Below are 21,129 nucleotides of genomic sequence, written 5' to 3' on the forward strand. Positions count from 1 at the left end.
TTAGTAAGTATGACATATTAACTAGAAAAGTTTTTATTAGAAAAGATACAAATGCTGAAACAAAAAAAAAATCATTTCTTAAAGCCTTGAGAGATCATTTAAATAAACCCTTTTATTTTTGGGGGGTGGGGGGCGGCACATGAAATCTAGGAAACTAACAGAGGCCCAAAGAATTTAAATGATCGAACAGAAGTCTCATAGCTAGTAAGAGGCCAAGTTCATTTGGACCTCGTTCTCTGAATCCATGTCTCTTGATCCTTGCACATCAACCCTCTAAATTTTTGGGCTGACAAAGAGCTCTGGAGCAGGCACACTCCTATCTTATCAGACCTGGTGTTCGAATATGAACTCCATGCCTCAACTAGGCTTATGTGGATGAAGTTAATCTATACAGCCCCAAATTCAAAGGAGTCAAGGACAAAAATTGTACATAAATTAGGGTTTGCAGCAATGGGCTTTGGAGTTAGGCAAACTGGGGTTCAGATCCTGATTTCCCACTTACTTGCTGAGTGACATTGGTCAGGTTACTTAACCTCTCTGAGGCTTAGTTTGCTTATCTTTAAAATGGGAATAACAGTATTTTTCTTGTAGGGTTTGATGAGGTTTAAAAGAAATAGCATTTCCTAATACTCACCAGTTTCTGGAATCAGTAAACATTCAATAAATGATAGGCATTATTATAATTATATTAATATTTAACATTATATATTATAAAATGTCCTTAAATTATGTATTATCATTATTATTTTTATTACTCTACTACCGAGATTTGCACTGAAGGAGAGCTTATCAATTTCAAATAAAAACTATGCAGGCAGATCTTTCTGCCCTAATACTTGGATGCTAGTCCCACAAGCAGCTTGACCTAAGAAATCTGCCTCTGCGGAGGTGGTGGTTGAAATCAGAATTGTGTGTAGAAGGGCCTGTGTGACTGGGTCCCCTGGTATCAGACATTTTCCTATGTCCCTAAATTTTTTGATATTGTTTATTTTTGTTGTTTGTTTGTTTGTTTTGCTTGGGCTTTGCAAAACTTCTTGCTGGGTAGTTTTAGTCCTCCTTCCTACTAGTTTGCAAGAGTCCATTATAATGATTATAAAGCTGGGGGTCATATATAAAAGTACTGATAGGTCAGAAAAAGGCAAAAAGAAGGAAGCTAGGTCCTCATGTTCATTCACTTGAAATATCTGTTACTAGTTCTTTTATAGTTTTTCATGGTTATTTTCTTTTCTCTTTTTTTAATCCCCCCTCCCCACTTCCACAGACATCTATTTACCAATGAACATAGAAGCAACCTTGATACCAAAGAAATCCATTCATTCAAGTATTCACCAACTCATTTGATATATATTATTTTATTAAATACCTTCATTCTGAGCATAGACATTCAGATTTCATAAGCTGTTTATGGAATATGAACAGACCTCAGTTCAAACCTCAGCTTCTCTAGATCCTATAGATTTTATCTTGGGCAGATTAGCAACCTACCCCTCTGAACCAGCTCCTTCTCTCAAGCTCCCTGTCTCAGCCCTGACATCATCACCATCTTCCTGTTCCAGTTCAGAATGTGGGAATTATTTTATTCTCATTAACCATCATCTCTATCATCTCCAACAGTTATTTATTGAGAACCTTCTCTGTCTCATGCTGTCTGCTGGGCACAAGGAGACCTGCCCCCAAGGAGTATACCTGATGGTCAGGTACGCCCATAAACACACAGTGAATGTGTGTAATGATAATAAAAGCCCACGCCTATTGTACACTTAATTATTGCTAGGCACTATTCCAAGAGCTTTATATGCATTCAATTTTTTAAATTATGTCAATAACCCTAAGAGATAGGTACTATTATATTTTTTAGTTGATAGGTGAGGAAACTGAAGCAACAGCGATTAAACACCATGTCCAAGGTCACACAGCTCGTTAGCAGTGGAGACAGAATGCAACAGCTTTGAAAGTCGCCTTCAAAACCATTGCTATTAACCTTCCATGAACTCTTCTCTGCCTGCGGGCATGATGGCAAGGCTTCAGGGTGCCAGAGGAGGAGCTTCTAACCAGACTGACCCTAAAATGTGGGTAGGGGGTAGCCAGAGCAATCCTCCCATCCCCCTTCTACCCCCAGAGTAGGCTCTCACGTGGACCAATCCTTTATTGGTCCCACTCCCTGCTAGTCCATTCTTCCCACTGTGCCACAGTGATCTTTCTAATCAAGCCTGATCACATTACTGCTTTTGTACTTGTGTTCATAAACTACAGGAGAAAGTCTGCACTCCTAGCTCTCAGATTTGCTCCCGGCCCTTTCATGAACATCTTTTTGGTCCTCTGAGGGCAACATGCTCACTTCTGCCTCGGTCAGTGTCAAATCTGACTCCTTCAGCTCCTCTGGACCCTTCTACACTCAGCTCCTTTCTGGTATGCCTTTCTGGATCCGACAGACAGAGTGAGGTCACACCCCAAATACTCTTAGCTTTTCCCACTGAATTGGAGAAGTTGACTTTTGAATCTGTCTCCTTCATTACACAGTGAGCCCCTTGAGTATTTCCCAGCTCCTAACAGGGCCTGACACTTAGTGAACACTTAGAATGAATGAATGAATGAATGAATGAATGAGTAACTAAATGAATGAGTATTGAGAAGGACAAATTTTATGTTTTTTGTTTGTTTGTTTGTTTTTTTATCTGTTGCAGCTCAAAGTACAGTGCTGAGGACGTGGACATATTGATTCTCCTCTCACACGTCAATGGGGTGCAGTCAGAACTATGAAAGGGTAAATGCCACCCATGTAGTCAGAAACAGATCATGAGAAAAGCCCTGGACAAGTGGTTAGGAGATCTGGGATTGTTGTCTAGGCCCTATCACCAGTTAGCTGTGTGACCTTCGATAAGACATTCATGTCTCTGAGCCGCCACTTCCTCAGCTATAATACTGCTGTGAAAAGTTCAAGTGAGCATGGGTGCTGAAGAACTTTGTCACGTGCTGGACAGGCTAGTGGCATCAGTGGCATGATTTCTCCAGCTGCTCTGCAAGTATTAGTCCAAGTTGGGTTACTCAGCGCTACTGCAGGCCATGGGCAAGCCTTTCCACCCTTTCTCCTCTTCTTGGCCTCAGTCCAGAAGATTTCCATCTGTACCTTGTCTGCAAACCAGACTCTGAACCTAGAGTTTGGAAAAACAGGCAAATTATATTCGTCCAGGTGTATCCTGTCTATATACTGAGCTGTAAGGCCAAGTTTGTTCTCAGAATAAAGTGAGTGAGCGTGTGTGTGTGTGTGTGTGTGTGTGTGTGTGTGTGCTTGCATTAGGACAGAGTTCAGGATAGTAAAGGTAACTGTAGAGTAGTGGTAAGAGCTCTGAACTTGGCATAAGAGTATTTTGGACTTAATTCTACCACTGCCACGTGTTCTGGGTGACAGGTTATCGTAACTTCTTGAGGGGCTCCCTCCATCATCTCTAATATGAACGATGTATTTGCCACAGATTCATTGTAAAGATTAAATGAAATACAAAATGTAAGGCAGCTGGCATAGTATCTGGTGTGTAGTATATACTGCATAGATGTTTGCTTGTTGATTTTTATTGACTGAAACTGGTTTCTTGAGAAAAGGAAGAAAAAGATGACAAGCATACTAATGATGTCATTGCTTAGAGAAATGAACTAATTGATACTTTCCAAAAAGTAGGGCAAACTAAAGGTGTAATACAGAGATATAATCGAAATGGTAACAACTAGGGCAGAAATACAAACCACCCCAAATAGCAGGAAAACTAGACACAAAAATAACAAACCTGTTTATACAGTGAGTAATATAAATACATTAAAATAAGTAAATGAATGGAGAGTAAAAGGTAACTAGCTTAACTTCTGATTCCAGCCAAGACGGATAAGAGGCCTGGATTTACTCTCCCACCTGAAACAACCGAAAAGACCCGACAGTATATCAAACAGTGGTTCTCAGAGCACCAGCTATCTGGAAATGAAGGACAGCAACCCCTGAAAGACAGGAAGCCAGTGAGGTGAGTCCTGCAAGTGACCTGGTTTACTCTCTTGAAAGGGTTTCCAGGCTGTGGCCTGAGGAAGGAATCCAGACAGATCCTGGAAGATCCCTGGAGTGAAGAGAAGAAGCTGAGAGTCCAGAGAGACCACGGCAGAAAGATTCCCAGGGCAGAGTGCGGGAGAGCAGGAGGGCACAGAGCATTCTTGGGTGTGTGCATATGTCCAGACTGATCCAAGTTCGCATTTTAAAGATTTACTTTAGCATGTATAAATCATACCTAACCGGTTTGGTCAGTGGATAGAGCATTGGTCTGCTGACTGAAAGGTCCCAGGTTCGATTCTGGTCAAGGACATATACCTCAGTTGCAGTCTCGATCCCAGGCCTGGTTGGGGCACATGTGGGAGGCAACCAATCTATGTGTCTCTCTCATATTCATGTTTCTGTCTCTCCCTCTTCATTCCTATCATAAAATATTAAATTCAAGTTAAAGAAAATACTAAACCAAACAGAGAAGGGTATTTAAAATGATCAAGTATGCCATTCATAGTGAGGCTATAAGAATTTTGAAAATCCATGCACCAAATTACACAGCAGCAATATTTAAAAATGCAGAAATTAGATATGATATAAGAAGACATTAACTAAAATAAAATAATGGGATTAAAATTAAATTAATCAAGTGGATGAATAATAAATAAATGTAACATATATCTGAACAAGTATAAAAATGTAATTGGTATATTTCAAATTCTATGTTTTTTCAAATGCCCATTTTATACTCATAAAAATGTATCAAAAAGTCCAAAGCTCAAAACTTCCAAAATGTGGAAATATTTATGGTAATATCTTCTTCTTACAAAGCCATAAAACTAGAAATTTATAATAATATTAAAAATAACTTAGAGATTTATGTACTTCAGTTAATAACTTTTAATTTAGACAGAATTTTTAAAATAGCATCAGTAAAAATATTATGTATTAAAGCCGTGAGATCTTGAAAAGGCAGCTTCAGAGAAAAATCTATACTTGATACTTACATCAAGTAAAAAGTCCAGGAGCCAATGGAGCAAACATATGTCTAAAATTTGAAAACGAGTAGCCAACTACATTGTTGGAAAGCAGAAAGAATAAATTAATAAAGAAAAAGTGAAAAAAATAACTTAGAATATAGGAAAATCAGGACAAATAAATAAAAATTGTTAAAAGACTTGTTCTTATTAATACAATAGGTCAACCACTGGATCACCAGATCATTGTAAAAGGGGGAGGATGTCTAGAAAAGGCAATTCCTAAAAGTTAGAAACAAGAGGGTAGAATCAAGAAGCATTAAAATAAAATAAATAAATAAAGCACTTCTTTGCAAAGAAATTCTCTAAAAATCTGGATGAAATAAATAACTTGTGGGAAAATGCAGCTTACCAAAGAAGAGCCTAAAAGATATAGGAAGCTAAAGAGATTGATTTGTATAGGAGAAATAGAAAAAGTAGTCAATGATGTACTCCCTTCCCCCATTTTTCTTAGGCTTCCTTGCACTAGGAAATTCTACAAACCCTTTAAATACTACTTAACCTGTCAGGTCTAGAATAAATTTTTAAAAAACCATCAAGTTTTTTTCTTTTTTAAGAAGTGAGAATTCACTGATATAAAATCTAACAAAGATTGCACAAAAGATGGTTAGTACTGATTCAAAAATCCTAAATAAAATATTAACAAACAGAATGGAGAAACACATTAGCAGAATAACACATCATGATCAAGTTTGGGTTTAATCCAATTCAAGGATGATTCAATATAATTTACTGTATTAGTATATATAAGAAGAAAACCCACATAATCATCACCATAGATACTGAAGAAGCATTTTACAAATTTCAACAGTTACTTTTTATTTTTAGAAAGCCAATGAAATAAGGATATTTGAATATTCCACATGTGTTAAATGCCTGTCTCAATCCAAAAGCTAACAGTATGGTAAATGAAGAAATTCTAGTCCTGTGTTGACCAATATGATAATCACTATCCACAAAGTAGCTATTTACATTTACATTAATTAAAACTAATAAAATTCCTCAGTCTTCATAGCCACATTGCAACAGTCCAAGAGCCTCATGTGGCTAGACTTTGTATTAGAGGTAGTCTCACTAAAAAATGCTCACTCTCAACAGCTACACTAAACTAGATGTGTTAGTGCAAAAAGAGTAATAAATAATGTGAGCTATAAATATTAGAAAGGAGAAAATAAAACAATTGCAGTTGGCAGATAATATGGTCGTATACCTGGTAAAACGAACAGAATCAGCTAAAAGCCACCATAAATAAATAGATTATTCGTAAGGAAGTGGCATATAAAAATAATATATAGAAATCAATAGTTGTTACATATATCACAAATAGCTAGAATAGCCAGGATAACAGGGAAAAAAATCCATTCACAACATTAATCAAATTATTAAATACCTAAGTGTAGACCCTATAAAAAACAATCAGCTAAATATGAAGAAAACTAACTAACTAAATAAATAAATATGAAGTGAACTTAAAAACACTCCTGAATATCACAAAGCAAACTTAAATAAGAAAGTATATTGCATTTTTATATAAGAAGCTGCAATCTTATAAATATATCAATTTTTATAAGCTCAATAAAAAGGCAAGACAAGTATTGGAGGGTGGCAACCTCTACCAGATAGTAACATATAACAAAGCATCAAAGATGTAAACAACTTGATATCAGTGCTTGAGTTGGTATAGTCTAATAGAACAGAAGGAGCCCAACAATTGGCTCATACTCTATGATGATTAAATTTATGATGAAAGTGACATCTCATATCTCTGGGGAAAAGATTAATCATTAAATGGTGTTGGGGGAAAATGAGTAGTGTTCTAATTATTATTACTGCATAACAAACCCCCCCAAATTAATGGCTTCAAACTACATTTATAGTGCTCACAAATTCCGAGTGTCGGGATTTCTGGAAAGCCTCGGCTGGGCAGGTCTCATTTGTGGGGGGGGGGCGGGCGGGATCCCCATAAAATTGCAATCAGATGTTAGCGGAGGCAGTAGTTATGTGAAGGCCTGATTGGGACTGGAGAATCATTTCACGGTGGCTCTATGACATCACTGGGCTGTTGGTAATGAACCTGTTTGCTGAGGTCTTTTAGTTCCTTCCACATAAAGGATCATGGGGGCTCATTTTCCTTAGAGTGAGCAATCCGGGAGGCCAAGGTGGAAGAGGCAATACCCTTAGTGATCAGCCTCAGAAGGCAAAGGCTGCCACTACCACAATATTCTCTTGGTCAAGGCAGTTACACAGGTCTACCAGTTTCACCTCTCTCTGAAGGAGTGTCCATGTCACATTGTCAGAAGAAAATGTGGGATGGGATATATATTGGTATGACAATCTTTGGAAAACACAAAATACCATAGGTAGACATCTGGTTATGCAAATTTTAAATATTAAAATAAGTATCAAATGTATTCTAATATACAAAATGAATTCATAACTATAGGAAGAAAATACGGGAAAGAAAATCCCTTTGCAATCTGAGAATTAATGTAAATTTAATTGACATTCATTACAGCTAATAAAATTAAAATTTTAATTCCTCAGTCTCAATGCCACATCTGAAGGGGCCGATAGCCACTGTGGCTGAGATTCAGAAGGTGAGGAATGAGTGGAAGGGGGCTGAGTGGGCCGAGCAGGGGGAAGAGCATGTGCAAAGCTGCCAGGAATGGAAAGAATGCCAAAATGGCTGGAGCTCTGAGGTCAAGGGGAAGAGCGTGCAAAGTGGGGTGAGGAGGTAGAGCAAGCAGGATCACCAGGGCTCTGAGGAATTTGGAAGGATGCGATCAGATTTAGGTATTAGCAGGATGGCTTTGACAGCTGAACAGGGAAATGAATGGGAGGAAGTGAAGGAGGCAGGAGACCAGGCCAAAGGTGTAGAGTAGAAAGATGGTGCCAGGCCTGTAGCCCTCTGCAGCAACCCTCTCCCCAATGTCTGTGGGTCAAATCACCCTTTTCGAACTAGGTTCAGCTCCAGAGGGCGCTTCCAGAAAGCCTACAGCGAACTCAAGATTCTTAAACTGAGCCTGAGCACAAGGTCGGGAGGGAGTTTAAGGCCAAACGGAGGGGATGATCCAAAGCCCCCTGGCTATTTAGCTTGGAGACTCAGAAACCAGAACTCATCCTAGCTGCCCTCACTCTGAATGAGGGAGCTGCTAGCTCAGAGACCACACCATCGCTGGGGAAGCCCATGGAGTGGAGGCTGCAGGGGTCCGGGCTTTCCCAAGGAGTTAACAAGACTTATTTCTTTGGAAGAAGTGCAGACTCTTTCTCCACTTCTTTTTATAAAGGCATCAATCATTTGAGTCACTTGAGAATAAAGCTGTTTTCAGCGAGAAGATTTCTGTGGGCTCCTGAGTAGGAGTTGCGGCGGCTGCTGTGGGAACGGCAGAACATATGGTGGTCTGTTGTGAATGCGATCTGTTTTTTGTGTTGTTGTTAAACTGCCTCTCGTTAGCATTGGGCCTGTTATGTAAGAGCACGAGGGTCCATATGGTTTGTTGCATAAGAAGCCAAAGAGGAACATGGTTTTCTGTTGCCCTGCAGCTAGTCCAGTTGTGAGTTTGGAAAAACATGTGACCACAGTGTGACACTTGGGCAATGTAGTCAAGTCGTCCTGGATTTGAATATCAGTTCTACCACGGTTAGCTGTGTGACCTTGAGCAAGTGACCTAACCTCTCTGAATTGTAAACTCAGAGACTTGATTTTCTTTCGTATGAGATGGAGGAAACAGTACCAATTTCAACGAACTACAAATTATTGACTATCCAGAATGCTCAGTTCTGCATGCTTTGTATATGTTATTCTGTTTAAACCTCATAGAACCCCCTGGAAGGAGCTGTATGATCATGTTTCAGGTGAGAAAACTGAGGAGCAAAGTGATGGAATGGCTTCCTTCTAAGTGAATAAAAAATCTGATGAACAGAATAAACTGGTGAATATAATAGAATCAGGGGCATAGAAAGGGAGTGGACTGACAATTCTCGGGGAGAAAGGGGTGTGGGGTGTGTGGGAAGAGACTGGACAAAAATCATACACCTATGGATGAGGACAGTGGTGGGGTGGGTAAGGGCAGAGGGTGGGGTGGGAACCGGATGGAGGGGAGCTATGGGGAGAAAAAAGAGGCACAACTGTAATAATCTGAACAATAAAGATTTAATTTTAAAAAAAGAAGCAGCCGTGGATCACATTGATGTTCTGCATAGAGGAGCCCTGGCGTTGACGCTGATTATAGAGCCGGCAAAGTACTAGGCATGGAGAGGGCGCCTGATCCACAGGAACCTAGGCCGTAAGCTCCCCGAGGCAAGCCATTTGGGGGATTTTGTTCACTGCTGAGGTTTTAGCACTGAAAACAGCGCCTGGTGCAGAGTAGGCATCCGATGATAAATTCTGACTAAGTGAATGGATTTCATATTTATGGCATAGTTGTCAGCTCTGGAGGCAGACATGGGTGGGTTTGACTCTCAGCTCTGCCATTCATTAGCTGTGACCACAGGCAAGCCATCTAGCCAGTTCATATTTTGGCACAATATTCTAGTCTGTGTATAGGGGTTAATGTTAATTCCTCAGTAACTGCCCCTTTATCTGTCTTCCAGGCACATAAACAAACCTTCTGTCCCAGGCTTATTCATCTGTCCTCTGCCCTATTTAAATCAGAGCAAAAGCCAGGACATAACGCTACAACAACAAACTCACCTGTGCTATCTGGAGTTCAGGCAAGACATGCAAACATATGCCAAGATTAATGTGTTATCTCTATCAGAGGGCTTTGCACTGCAGCAGGTGTGTTCTTGAAGTGTGGTAATTGAACCCATGCGTAATTGCCTAGTGGTGGAATTACAGCCAAATTAGAGGACATTCATTCCAAGAAGGGTTCTCAGGGAAAGGGAGGTCATGATCAATGAGTGATATCTGTATAGGGATGGGAGGGACTGTGGCAACTTGAATGCCATTCTGGACTAAATCACCCCATATTTTATAATTGGGGAGACTGCAGTCCTGGAAGGAAAGTGACTTGCTTAAAATTAAATAACTAATAGTTATCAGGAGAAGCATTTGATCCCTAGTGGGTTTGATTCAGAGACCAGTGCTCTTGCCCTAATCTAACCCACAGGTTCAAGACAGACGTCTCCAAAAGAAAAGGAAAGGGAAACAGAGCCAACATTTATGGAGCAAGTACCCTGGGCTAGACACTCAGGGAAACTCTTTGTAAACATTTTCTTTTCTCCTCATTATCGCCCTATGAAGTGAGCAACCGTGCCCTCCAATTTCACAGACGAGGACAGAGTCTCAGGGCCATGATGTAACTTACCTCATATCCCAGAGCTGGAGAGAAGCCTGACCTCTACCCCACACCCACCAATGATTTGAACCTACACTCTAGGGTTAGATAGTCGTCCACCCCACAGATTCAAGAGTTAAGCATCTCTGCTGTCCCACCTGCAGAACTAGCTGTGAAGCTTTGGGCAGGAGACTTAGCCTCGCTGGGCCTTCAATTTTTCACCCCTAAGTAAAAACAATCATACATTCCAAAAAAAATGTTGTGGGGATTAAATAAGCTCAAGCATGTAAAAATGATGACTACAGAGCCTGGCCCACAGTAAGTGCTGATTCGAGTTAGTTACAGACACACCAATCCCGCACACGCAGTCTCCCTCTTGCCCCCTGAGAAGGCAGAGGGGCTGGGATGGCCACGCAGAGCTTTGGGGGTGGGGGTGGGGGTCATAGCCAGCCCTGGCCTCCCAGCGCCTTCTGTCTTTGCACCGTGGTTGGCACCTGGCCCAGGACTGAGGAGTCCCCATTCGTCTCCTGTCAACTCAGCAGAACAAACTGTTTCAAGGGAAGGTGGTTCCCCTTGAGAAAATGTTCCCGCACACCCTGGAGCTCTTGCCCTGCACGTTGCAACCATCTGCCCGACAGGGCCTGGGCCCCACCCAGCACAACCAGCACCCTGCTGAGTCACCGAAGGTAGTATGTGGTCTGAACAGCTGGTGCTTTACAGCACAGCGCCCTTTGCCCGGGTGGTGGCTTTTAACTAACTTCATCTCTTGGTGCCTCGGTTTCACATTCCTTAATAGCACGGGCTGGTGATGTCTGGTCAGTATTTGAAGGGAGGTTGGGAGAGACCTCTGGAGACACTGCTGCCCTCCCTCACTTCCTACGCCTTCCTCAGCACTTGGCTCTCTGTGTGCTTCACCCCATCCCCCTCAGTCCTTGATAAGATCCCTACCGTAAGTCTAAGTGACAAGACCCGGCAACAGCAAGAGCACCCTTTCCTTGCTCGCTTCTTGCCACTGTGTCCTCTTCATTTTCCTCCTCTCATTCCTTCTCACTCTCTTTTGGCGGGTCCTTCCCCTGTGCCAGTCCTAAAATGCTGCAATTTCTTCAAGATTTAGATCCAACTTCCTTCCTCCTCACTCCACACACCCTCAAGTGCTCTGACCCCTGGCCTCAGGTACAATCCCCATGTTCTGGTCAAAGGCTCGGGCTCTGTCCTGGAACTGCCCCTGGCACACAGACCGCCTCTCCAGCTTCCCCCAGCTTCTCCTCCTGCTGGCTGCCAGCTCCAGCAGACTCACAGGCCCCGCACTGCACTTGCATGCTCCTCATCCTCACCCCACCCCGTGATCCGGTCTCAGAATCGCACCGCCATTCATTCAGTACATGTGCAGTGAACACCTTCAGGCACCAGGTCCTGTTCTAGGTGTGAAGGGGACAGCAGGGAACAGAACCAAGTTCCTGCTGTCACGGCATTTACATCCCCTTTGCCAAGACGTCACATGACCTGGGACTCCTCGCAGCTCTCTTCCTCGCCCTGCATGTGCAGTGGGACACCAAGTTCTGTCAGTTCTGCTTGGTGATATCACTTGATTTGGTCCCCCCGTTCTGTTGCCATAGTTCAGGCAACTGCTTCTGACTTGGTCTGCCTGCCCCCAGTCTTGCCCCTCTGATCCTCTCCACGCTGTGGCCGAAGCCCTGTTTTAGAAGCACAATGCTGGTTATGCTGCTCCTTTGCTCAACGCCTCCAGGCTCCCTTCTGTGACCTCAAGGACAAGGTACACTTGGCTGGTTAAATGTGAGTCAGTCCCCAGGGGTCACTGGAGAAAGAAAACCAACAGGAGACGAGGGATCTTTCTGTCTGTCTGTCTCTCTATCATCTATCTGTCTATCGGGAGATTTATTTATAGGAATTGGCTCCTGTGATTGTGGGGTCTGGCTAAGCAAGTCCCAAAAGTGTAGGCAGCCCGGTGTGCCGGACGGTCTTAGGCAGGAGTGACACTGGGTCCCAGGCAGGATTCCTTCTTCCTTAGGGAAATCTCCACTTTGCTCTTAGGGCCTATCAAGGGCTTGGATGAGGCCCATGCAGATAACTGAAGATAATCCCTACTTAAAGTCAACTGATTGTGGACGTTAACCACATCTGCAGAATACCTTCACAGCAACGCCGAGATTAGTGTCTGAATAGCTGGGAACTATGGTCTAGCCAAGTTGATACATAAAACCACCCATCACAACGTGATACTTTTGGACCTGGTCCATGCTCATCTCCCTCACCTCTTTTCTTCCCTCTCTTCCCCCCTCGCAGTCTCGGCTCCGTCACCCCTCGCTCTGTGCCAGCTGGCCTCCTGCCACCTGTCCTCGCATGAGCCTGGAATCTTCCCCACCCCTTTCCTAGAGAACTCCTGTTGTCTCTACAACCACTCAGGTGCTGCCTACTCAGGAAGCCTTCCCTGCCTCCACCCCTGCCCAAGCCTGGCCCTGGGCACTAGGATCACCGCCTCTGAGTCTCAAACCCCCACTGTTCCCACGAGATAGAAACTGCCTGGTGGCTGCATGGTCGGCCCCACTAGCATGGGAACAGGTTTTGGACAAGAACTGAGTAACTGTCATTTTCTATCAAATCACCCCCAGTTCCCATATGGCACAAATCCCAAACAGGGATTATTTATTTACTTGTGTATAAGCCCTCTCCCGCCTTAGTATATAAGCTCCATAGAAGTGGGAAATCATGCCTGTTCCCAGGACCTAACTGTGCCCAGCACATAGTAGACGTTCAATAAACATGTACTGAGGGAATGAATTCATATTTGTTTGAATGAGTTGAACAATAAATACTTCAGTGCTAGGCACTATTTTGGAGGCTGGAAATAAAATTATCGATGAGAATGGAGCTTAACATTTTAAAGAGGGGAGACAAACAGCACTAAGTAAACATAAAGAATCAGGACAGGGAAAACAAAAATGTGATATGACCGAGTGAGTACATGAAGGGATGAGTAAATGAATGAATGGCTGGAATGTATGTAAATATATCTCGCACTTACTGAAGGGGAAGTACCACAGTGGGAGAGGGGTGGGACGTGGTGGCTTTGGAGTAGGAATTAGAAAGGTCTGACTCTGTTCTTTGCTGGTGGTGTGTGTCTGGGTAAATGATCTAGTGCCTTAGAACCTAGGGTCCCACATTTGTGATAATGGGGGTATAGCCACTGCTTTGTTTCTCTTACGGGCTATCATCCATGAGAAGTCAAACAGTAAAGAATTTAGTAACTGTGAAATTCACAAACCATAAGGGTCATTGTTGTTGATATTACAGTTGTTGCAACCAGAGCACTTGAGTGCTGCAAGTTCATTGCATTGTTCAGTTGGAGAGAGGCAGAAAGGCATTTTGGCAGGAGACAGACCTGGGTATATTTCAGTTCTATTTCAGCCACTTAATGGTGAGCCATGTGACCTTGAATATGAATTATTTCACCTTTCTGGGCCTCAGTTTCCTGGTCTGTGAAAATGGGGAGAACATTTATACCCTTTATAGACTGTTGCCAGGTTTAAACACGACAGTCCATGCCAAGTGCCTGGCACAGGGTTAAGCCCCTACAAAGGGCTCAGCTAATATTAGCTATTAACAGTCATTCTGTCAATCACTGGTGGCTGCTCATAAATGGAGCCATTCATGGTGCAGTTTCTCAAGTCTCCCTTTTCTTCCAGGAAACTTCCCGCGTCTTTATGTACCAACACCTGTGATTATGCAAAGCTTCGTTTAAAACCACAGTCTGTGTTCACATCCAGAACATAAACAAACCGAGGACTTGCTGTTCCATGCCCTCCCTCCCAACTTTCCAAAAGAATATTTTCTCAACATAAAGAGAGATGCACTCTTCGTTTCTGTGGAAAACAAGTGCTCCTGGTTATATGATCACATACCCCTGAAATGGTTACGTTTCTTCATGTGCTGCATTTTAGAAGGCCCATAAAAGAGTTCTTGTCAAGAGAAAACACAGCTGGTGCCCAATTAGAGAGGTGATCAAGACTAATTGACCGCAAGAGCTCGTAATGAAGCCAGACCCCACGCTGCCGAGAGAGAGACTGAGAGAGAGACTGCGGCTGGGGATGGAGGTGGCACCACTCGATCACGCAAAGGCCATGACTGAGAGGGGTGGATGGTTTATTCTGGGAGGCAGAGTTGGTCATGTGGTGACCCCTGAATTGAAGGTTTAAAGGCTGGCTCTGCAAGGCTGACACCTGGCTCTGGCTCACTCCCTTCCGTGGGGACCCTCAGCTCTCAAACCTCTATTCAGGCATCAGCTCCTATCTTGTCTGTCATCACTGGCCCTGGGAGATTTCCAGAGGGGATGGTGACCATCATCTTCAGGAAGACCTCCAGGATGTGTCTGTATTTCTGTCCTCACAGCCCTCTTCAGACAGCGGATGTCTTCCTTACCCCTTCCCTCCCAAACATCACACTGTCACCCCTCCTGGCCCATGGCTGCTGCTTCTGTGTCTTCTTCCCACTCTGCCCTCTACAACCCCAAGACACTGTGTTGCACCCAAGACGCTCCACTTAAAACCTGGCTGCTCTGTGTGCCTCTGTCTCAGACCATAAGTGGAACCTGTATTCCTCACTCTCTCTGTGGAGATGGGTTTTGCTTTGCCATAGCCCCCATGCCTCAGGGCCAAAAGGCAGGATCAAGTTTCTTCTTTTGCCTCCCAGTGCTACTCGAGCCATAATCCTCTGCTCTCTGTGAGACACACACACACACACACACACACACACACACACACCCGCTGTTAGGCATTTGGAAAGCAATGCTTACCTACTACCTGCACAGTGGCTGTGTGTTTCACAAGAAAGTGTGGTCTTGGGACCCTCAGCCAGAGGATCACCTGGGAACTTGTTAGAAATGCAAATCGCAGCTCCCACCCCAGACTTCTAGGGGAGGAGCCAACACTGTGCTTTCACAAGCCCAGGCGACTCTGCTGCTCACCATGCGGGAACCACCGGTGCAGCATCGCAGAGTGTGGGCTTGAATACCAGCCCACCTGAGTTCACATCCCACTTTGACGCACACTCGTGTGCTACCTCAGCTGAGTGACGTAACTCCTGCTGTGCTAGATGCTCTTCTTCCTCACCTGTAAATGGGAACTACAGTGATGCCTTTCTGTGGGGTATCATGAGAGAACTGACGTGTTTGTACATCTAACGTGCTTGGAACAGTGTCTAGAATATCATAAGCTCTCGTGAACTGTGAACTGCTACTGTTGTTATCATTGAAAAGCAATTTTAATAGCCCCTGGCCATTGGATGTTTGTACCCCGATCCGCCTGGTTGTGGTCATCTGTGACTTTTAAGTGACTCTTCTACATCTGGTCTTTCTCCAGCTTCCTGTGGCGTAGAGGGCAGTGGGCTTCTATAGACACCTTTCTCCGAGGTCTTCCATTTTATATTTGCATGTTTGACTATTAAAAAAGCACACTTTATTTCCAAAGCTTATCTCCTGGCAAAACATATAGCCCAGGAAGTTACAAAATACTTAACTGGAGGCTGGTTATATCCTTCCATGAACCCCCATGTCCCAGAGGAATGAAAACATGGCTCCATCTGTCAGACCTTTGACCTCCCCAGTTCCAGGGACCTTCACCTTGACTGCATGCCAGTCACTCCACTCAGAGCCACACCTGGCTCTTATCTCGGCTGGCTACTGCTCCACCCATGAAATCTCAAACCGCAGGGTCTCACTCTCCAGCCCTCCCTCTTATCTCTCCAGAGCTTTCACCAAGCTGACCTTGGACCTCCTCCTAAGTTCCAGGCTCTGGACCCCTCCCTCCTTTCTTCCCAGCCTCTCAGACCTCCTTGGATTCTCACTCTTGCCCTGTCTCTTCTGCCACATGGATGGAGGGACAAATAGCAAGAGCAAGAAAGAAACATTTGTGTCTGTAAGCCACTTAGACATTTTAAAAAAATTTTCTGCAGCATGACCTGGCTCTTCCTACTGAGGTACCTGCCCCCTCGGTGGGCGAGAAGATGAAAGGTCATGTGATTAGAGCGGAGGCCCAGTGTCGGGCTCATAATAATCGCTCCAGAAATACTAGCTATTACTCTCACCACCAAAATTCACAGGGCCCGTGGCACTGCCTTGTAATGTATGTAATGTATCTACACATCCCCAGTTGGATCATTCTCCTTCTGTACAATAGCGATTCCAAACTTTATCCATCATCTTCCCACCAAACCCTCAGCCTTCGTAAAAAAGATAGAAGTGATCAGGTGGGAACTTTCTCAGTAAGTTTTCTCCAAACCTGCAAGTTTCAGTTTCCCTCCCGTCTTAGAGGAGGTTGGGTTCTATCACCTGACCACAAGTATTGGAGGGCAGAAGTATCAGTGACTTCTAAGACTGGGAAAAGTGGAGCATTCATTCATTCCTCCATCCATTTGTCCATTATAAATACCAAGTAGGAGGGTGTCTGGGGCTTGGAGAAATGCGATTTGAAGATGAGGAAAAATTGAGACCTAAAGGTATAGCCAGGCTAGACCTATGTTTTTGTTTCTCCCAGATCGGCACTCTCTGTGCTCTCTTGCCTACCTACCCAGGTACATCCGGTGGCCAAAGGGGGGAAGTGGGAGGGCTGGCCTGGCACTCACAAACCAGGCCTATCTGCCCCTACCCTGGGCATATGGAGGAAGAAAAGAGAAGGTCGGTGAGGCATCTGTAAGGAAAGCCTGAGGAAGGGACTGCCCTTGTCGAAGCTCCATCCATTCTCCCAGGCTACATGAGTGGCTGACACACAAAGAAAGAACTGCACGCTTCTCCCACCTCCAGGCAGGATTCCCTGGGACCCCAGACAGACAGACAGACAAGCAGGCAGGCAGGCAGACAGACAGACAGACGGTGCTGTTTCTCCTCCTGATACAGCATCCTCGGCAGCTGAGGCTGACTCAGCCTCTGCACCCTCCCAGTGGGTGGGGTAGACAGTACGCCTAGTCCTCTGGGTGGATGTGGTAGGTGGCACCCGGAGTAAAGTTGCAGACATCTGCAGACACAGAGAACTTTGATTCCCCCGCAACTTAGGGACATTTGCAGCGCTCCCTCCTTTACCTGTCACTCAGCCGCACCAGCTGGTTCCAAACTCAAACAGCCATCGGCCCTCTCCCTGGGTGACTGGGATGGGAAGTCCTTGGTGGCGCAGCACGTCGCGGCTGAAAGGGCCTTAGGGACTAGCTGTCACTCCCCTGTCCACCCATTCCAGGAAGACCCAGGTCCTGGTAGCGGGGTCCAAAGAGCTGAAAGAGCTGGCAACTCAGATCCAGGGCAACTGCTTGTTAAGGACACAGGTCATGGCCGCCAGGCTTAGGTGAAAGAAGGTGTTTAGCCTGTAATATTAAAGTGTTTGCCTTTATACCCATGCAGTGGTAAAGTATGATTATACACACATGTAGCTGCATACTCACGTTCACCTTTCCATGAAGCCACTGCAACCCTCCCTGCCCGCATCTCCTCTGGGCCTGTTTCCTCATCCTTACAGTGCAGGTCACAGTACCACCCACACCCCTCCCCTCCGCCGGGCCTCTGTGCCCCCTGAACTCTCTTGGGGATCTGACCACTTCCACATTTACCAAGAGGGGAGGCTCCTGTGTGCAACCCACGTGGCATCCGCATCCGCTGGTGTTGCATTGAGGCGTTTCGCTGTTCTCCACTGTGAGCTGATGGTCTCTGCTCACACACCCCTACATGCCCTTACCAGCTGGGCTGTACCAACCCTTCTGACTCCCTGGCTTTTTAATCTTGCCCCTGCCCTCTAATCGCTGAAAACCCCAGGCCCTGGCCCTGCTCCCTCAGACCCTGGACATCCATTCTCTCACCTCTGGCCCCCCAGACACCCCAAGAAGCCAATGCCCTCCTTCCCAGCCCAGAGAAGCTTCCGGTTTCCCAGGAGACATGCATTGAACGGAAACATCTTTTCCCTTGTGTCCCTATGAATTATTTGTCAGCCTTTCTACATTCCCCGTGACCCCATATTCATTCTCCTTGGCCTCTGTAAGGTCTCATGAGCCCCATGCCTCACCTGCAGTGCCAGTGTTAGCTCAGGTCCTTTTCATCCTTTTCCAGACCTCAACATCCCCTCACCAGCCTGTCTCTCTCTCCAATCTACCTGACACCCTGCGACCATCTTGTCTTTTTAAAAATACAGACCTGATCCTGTCTTTGCTCTGTAAGATCTTCCTGTGTCTCCCCATTTCCCTCAGGCCCCTTAGCCTGGCACACAAGACCCTGCCTCCCGCTCGATTGGAACCAGCCCACACGATCATCACTAATTACTTATTTGAAATCCCCAGAGTGAGTCACGCTTTCTCATGCCCCCATGACTGTGCACATGATGCTCTCCAGTCTGGAATGCCCTTCCCAGTTCTCTTAGAAAACACCTCCTGACAAGTTGAGGCTTGTGTAGCCTCACCTCCTCCAGGAAGCCTTCTGTGCTGGCTCTTCCAAAGGCTGAGTTAAGGCTTTCTCTTAAGCACCTCACCCCCATCTCCTAGAGCTCCTCTGCCCAGCACCTACTTGTGCCTATGCCACTGGGGCCACTGGGCTCAGATTCAGATCCCTTTGAAACAGGGACCACATCTGACTCATCTCTGTCACCAGCCTCTGACATCGGACCTCTTTGGGATCCAGAAGGCACACAGTAGGTATTTTTAATAGAACCTGTAGACGAATGATGATTGGGCCAGGATGCACTGAACTGTTCGCTTGTCTGGCATCGGTGGCCTGATTGAAACAGGCTGGGCACAGGTACATCCTGAAGCAGGCAGAGAGCAAGTGTCCGGGTTAGACTAGGATGCTGTCAGCTCTGGAAGCATGAAAGGTGGACTGATGGATTGATAACCTGTGAACTTGGAGCTTCTGAGAGGAGACTTACATTCCCACGAAGAGAAGGCAGACGAGTGTACTTAGAAACTGAAGCATACTGAGTTAAACACCGAGATCTTCATTTCAGCAAAAGGAATAAGTTGTACAGGGGCAGACATTTAATCACAATGTGATACGGTTCAGCCGTGATCGACAGGGTCACAATACCATAAACACTAACTCTGATCCCAGCTTCTGTCGTAACTGGACTGGGAGGTGGGGACAAGGTGAAGCGACAAGGGAAGGGAGCTGGACCCTTCTCTTAGCCCCAGCATGCCAACAGGGCATGTCTCAAACTGGAGCTGGAGAAGGAGATGTGGGGACATGTTATTTAGGTTTTGGAGTTAAATATTCGACAAAGTCATGGTCAGTGGCTGCCTGTGGGCAGTGAGTTGGGGGAGAGGGGAATGGGACTGGGGAATGGGCCTTCTAGGCCTGTCTGACGTTTTGAACTATGTACATGATATTGGTGAAACACATATAATTTTTAAAATATTGCCTGTGGGGTGAAGGCAAGGATCTGTCATGAGGCAGGCGTCCCTGTCCAATCCGTCTGACTAATGTCCCGGAGACAGCACCTTGGGCAGTTCCTCTGGGCCCTCCCGCCCCTGGAACCAGACTGGGTGGGGCCGCCTCCCTGTCCCCTTCTGACCTGACCCCACCCTCCCACACGTACCCTTTGCTCCCACAGATTGGTCTCCTCCCGTTCATCCTGCAGACACGGCACCTCCACCTCTTGCATTTTGCTCAGGCTGTGCCCTCTGCGGCCACGTTAACACCTCTCCTTTCCCCTGCCTTCTCAGTTCTTCCCTCCAACACCAAGGCCATTCCTGGCAACTGTGCTTGCTCTTCCCATGCCCGCTCGACAGACCTCTGAGGGAGCTTTTGTGTGCGGTGCCTGCTTTCCTGTGCGCCTTTCCGTCATCCCTGCTCTCTAGATTTGAGTAAGAAGGTTCCAGGCCCATCTCCATTATCCATAGTCAGAGGACTCCTCCGAGTCTGTTTCTTCATCGGGAAAATCGAGATCTTCAGGCCTGCTTGCCAGGATGTTCGTGAAAGACTCAAACTGCCCTCCGACTTCTAGTCCCTTCTTCCCCAGGCACGTCTGGCCTAACGTGGCAGCAGCTGCGGCAGAGCCAGCATTATCAATGCTTATAGTGTGCTGGCGCTGCCCTAAGTTGTGTAGCAATGCATTTAATACCTACCATGGGAACATTATGCCCATTTCACAGATGAGGAAACAGAGGCTCATCCAGGGTAACTTATCCAGGGTGTCTTATCCAGGGTGTCTTTTCCAGGTTAACTTATCCAGGGTGTCTTATCCAGGGTAATTGCAGGTGAATCCACATGTCATCCCCCACCTTAGACCAGAAGCAGCTCAAAGGCAGAGAGAATTATACTCGTGTTCACAGAAGCATTATTTGCAATAGACAGGCGGCGAGGGCCACGGCAGATGAATAAATAGATAAACATGAGGTGGTACACAGGCACTGGAATATTACCCAGTCTTAAAAGCAAGAGATTCTGAGCTATGCCACAACACAGGTGGATCTTGAAGACATTATCTTAAGTGACATAAGCCAATCACAAAAGGACAAATATTGTCTGACAGCACTGATATGAGGTACTTCAAGTAGTCAAGTTCATAGAGACAGAAAGTATTATGGTGGTCACCAGTAGCCAGTGGGGGCGGGCGGGGGGGGGGGGGTGGAGATGGAGTTTAATAGGTACAAAGTTTCAGTTTAGAAAAATGAAGAGGTTCTGGAGATGGCTTGTGGTGATGGTAACACATCAAAGTGAATGTACTAATGCCACCAAACTGTACACTTAATAATGGTTAAAATGTTAAATTTTATGTCATACTAGAGACCTGGTACACAAAATTCATGCACA

General features: G+C 45.3%; 1 long non-coding RNA gene across 1 annotated transcript in view; it reads left to right on the forward strand.

The window, feature by feature from the left end:
- The window catches only part of LOC139003414 (uncharacterized), a 57,912-nt gene that overhangs the window by 22,342 nt on the left and 14,441 nt on the right, over positions 1-21,129 (forward strand). Inside the window, exon 3 of the long non-coding RNA XR_011470239.1 lies at positions 3,869-4,010. This is a non-coding gene — a long non-coding RNA (uncharacterized lncRNA). The remainder of the gene's footprint in view (positions 1-3,868; positions 4,011-21,129) is intronic.

Source organism: Myotis yumanensis, unplaced genomic scaffold, assembly GCF_028538775.1.
Source record: "Myotis yumanensis isolate MYYU_CA2020_CCGP unplaced genomic scaffold, mMyoYum1.0.hap1 SCAF_2, whole genome shotgun sequence".
In the NCBI taxonomy this organism is placed as follows: Eukaryota; Metazoa; Chordata; class Mammalia; order Chiroptera; family Vespertilionidae; genus Myotis; species Myotis yumanensis.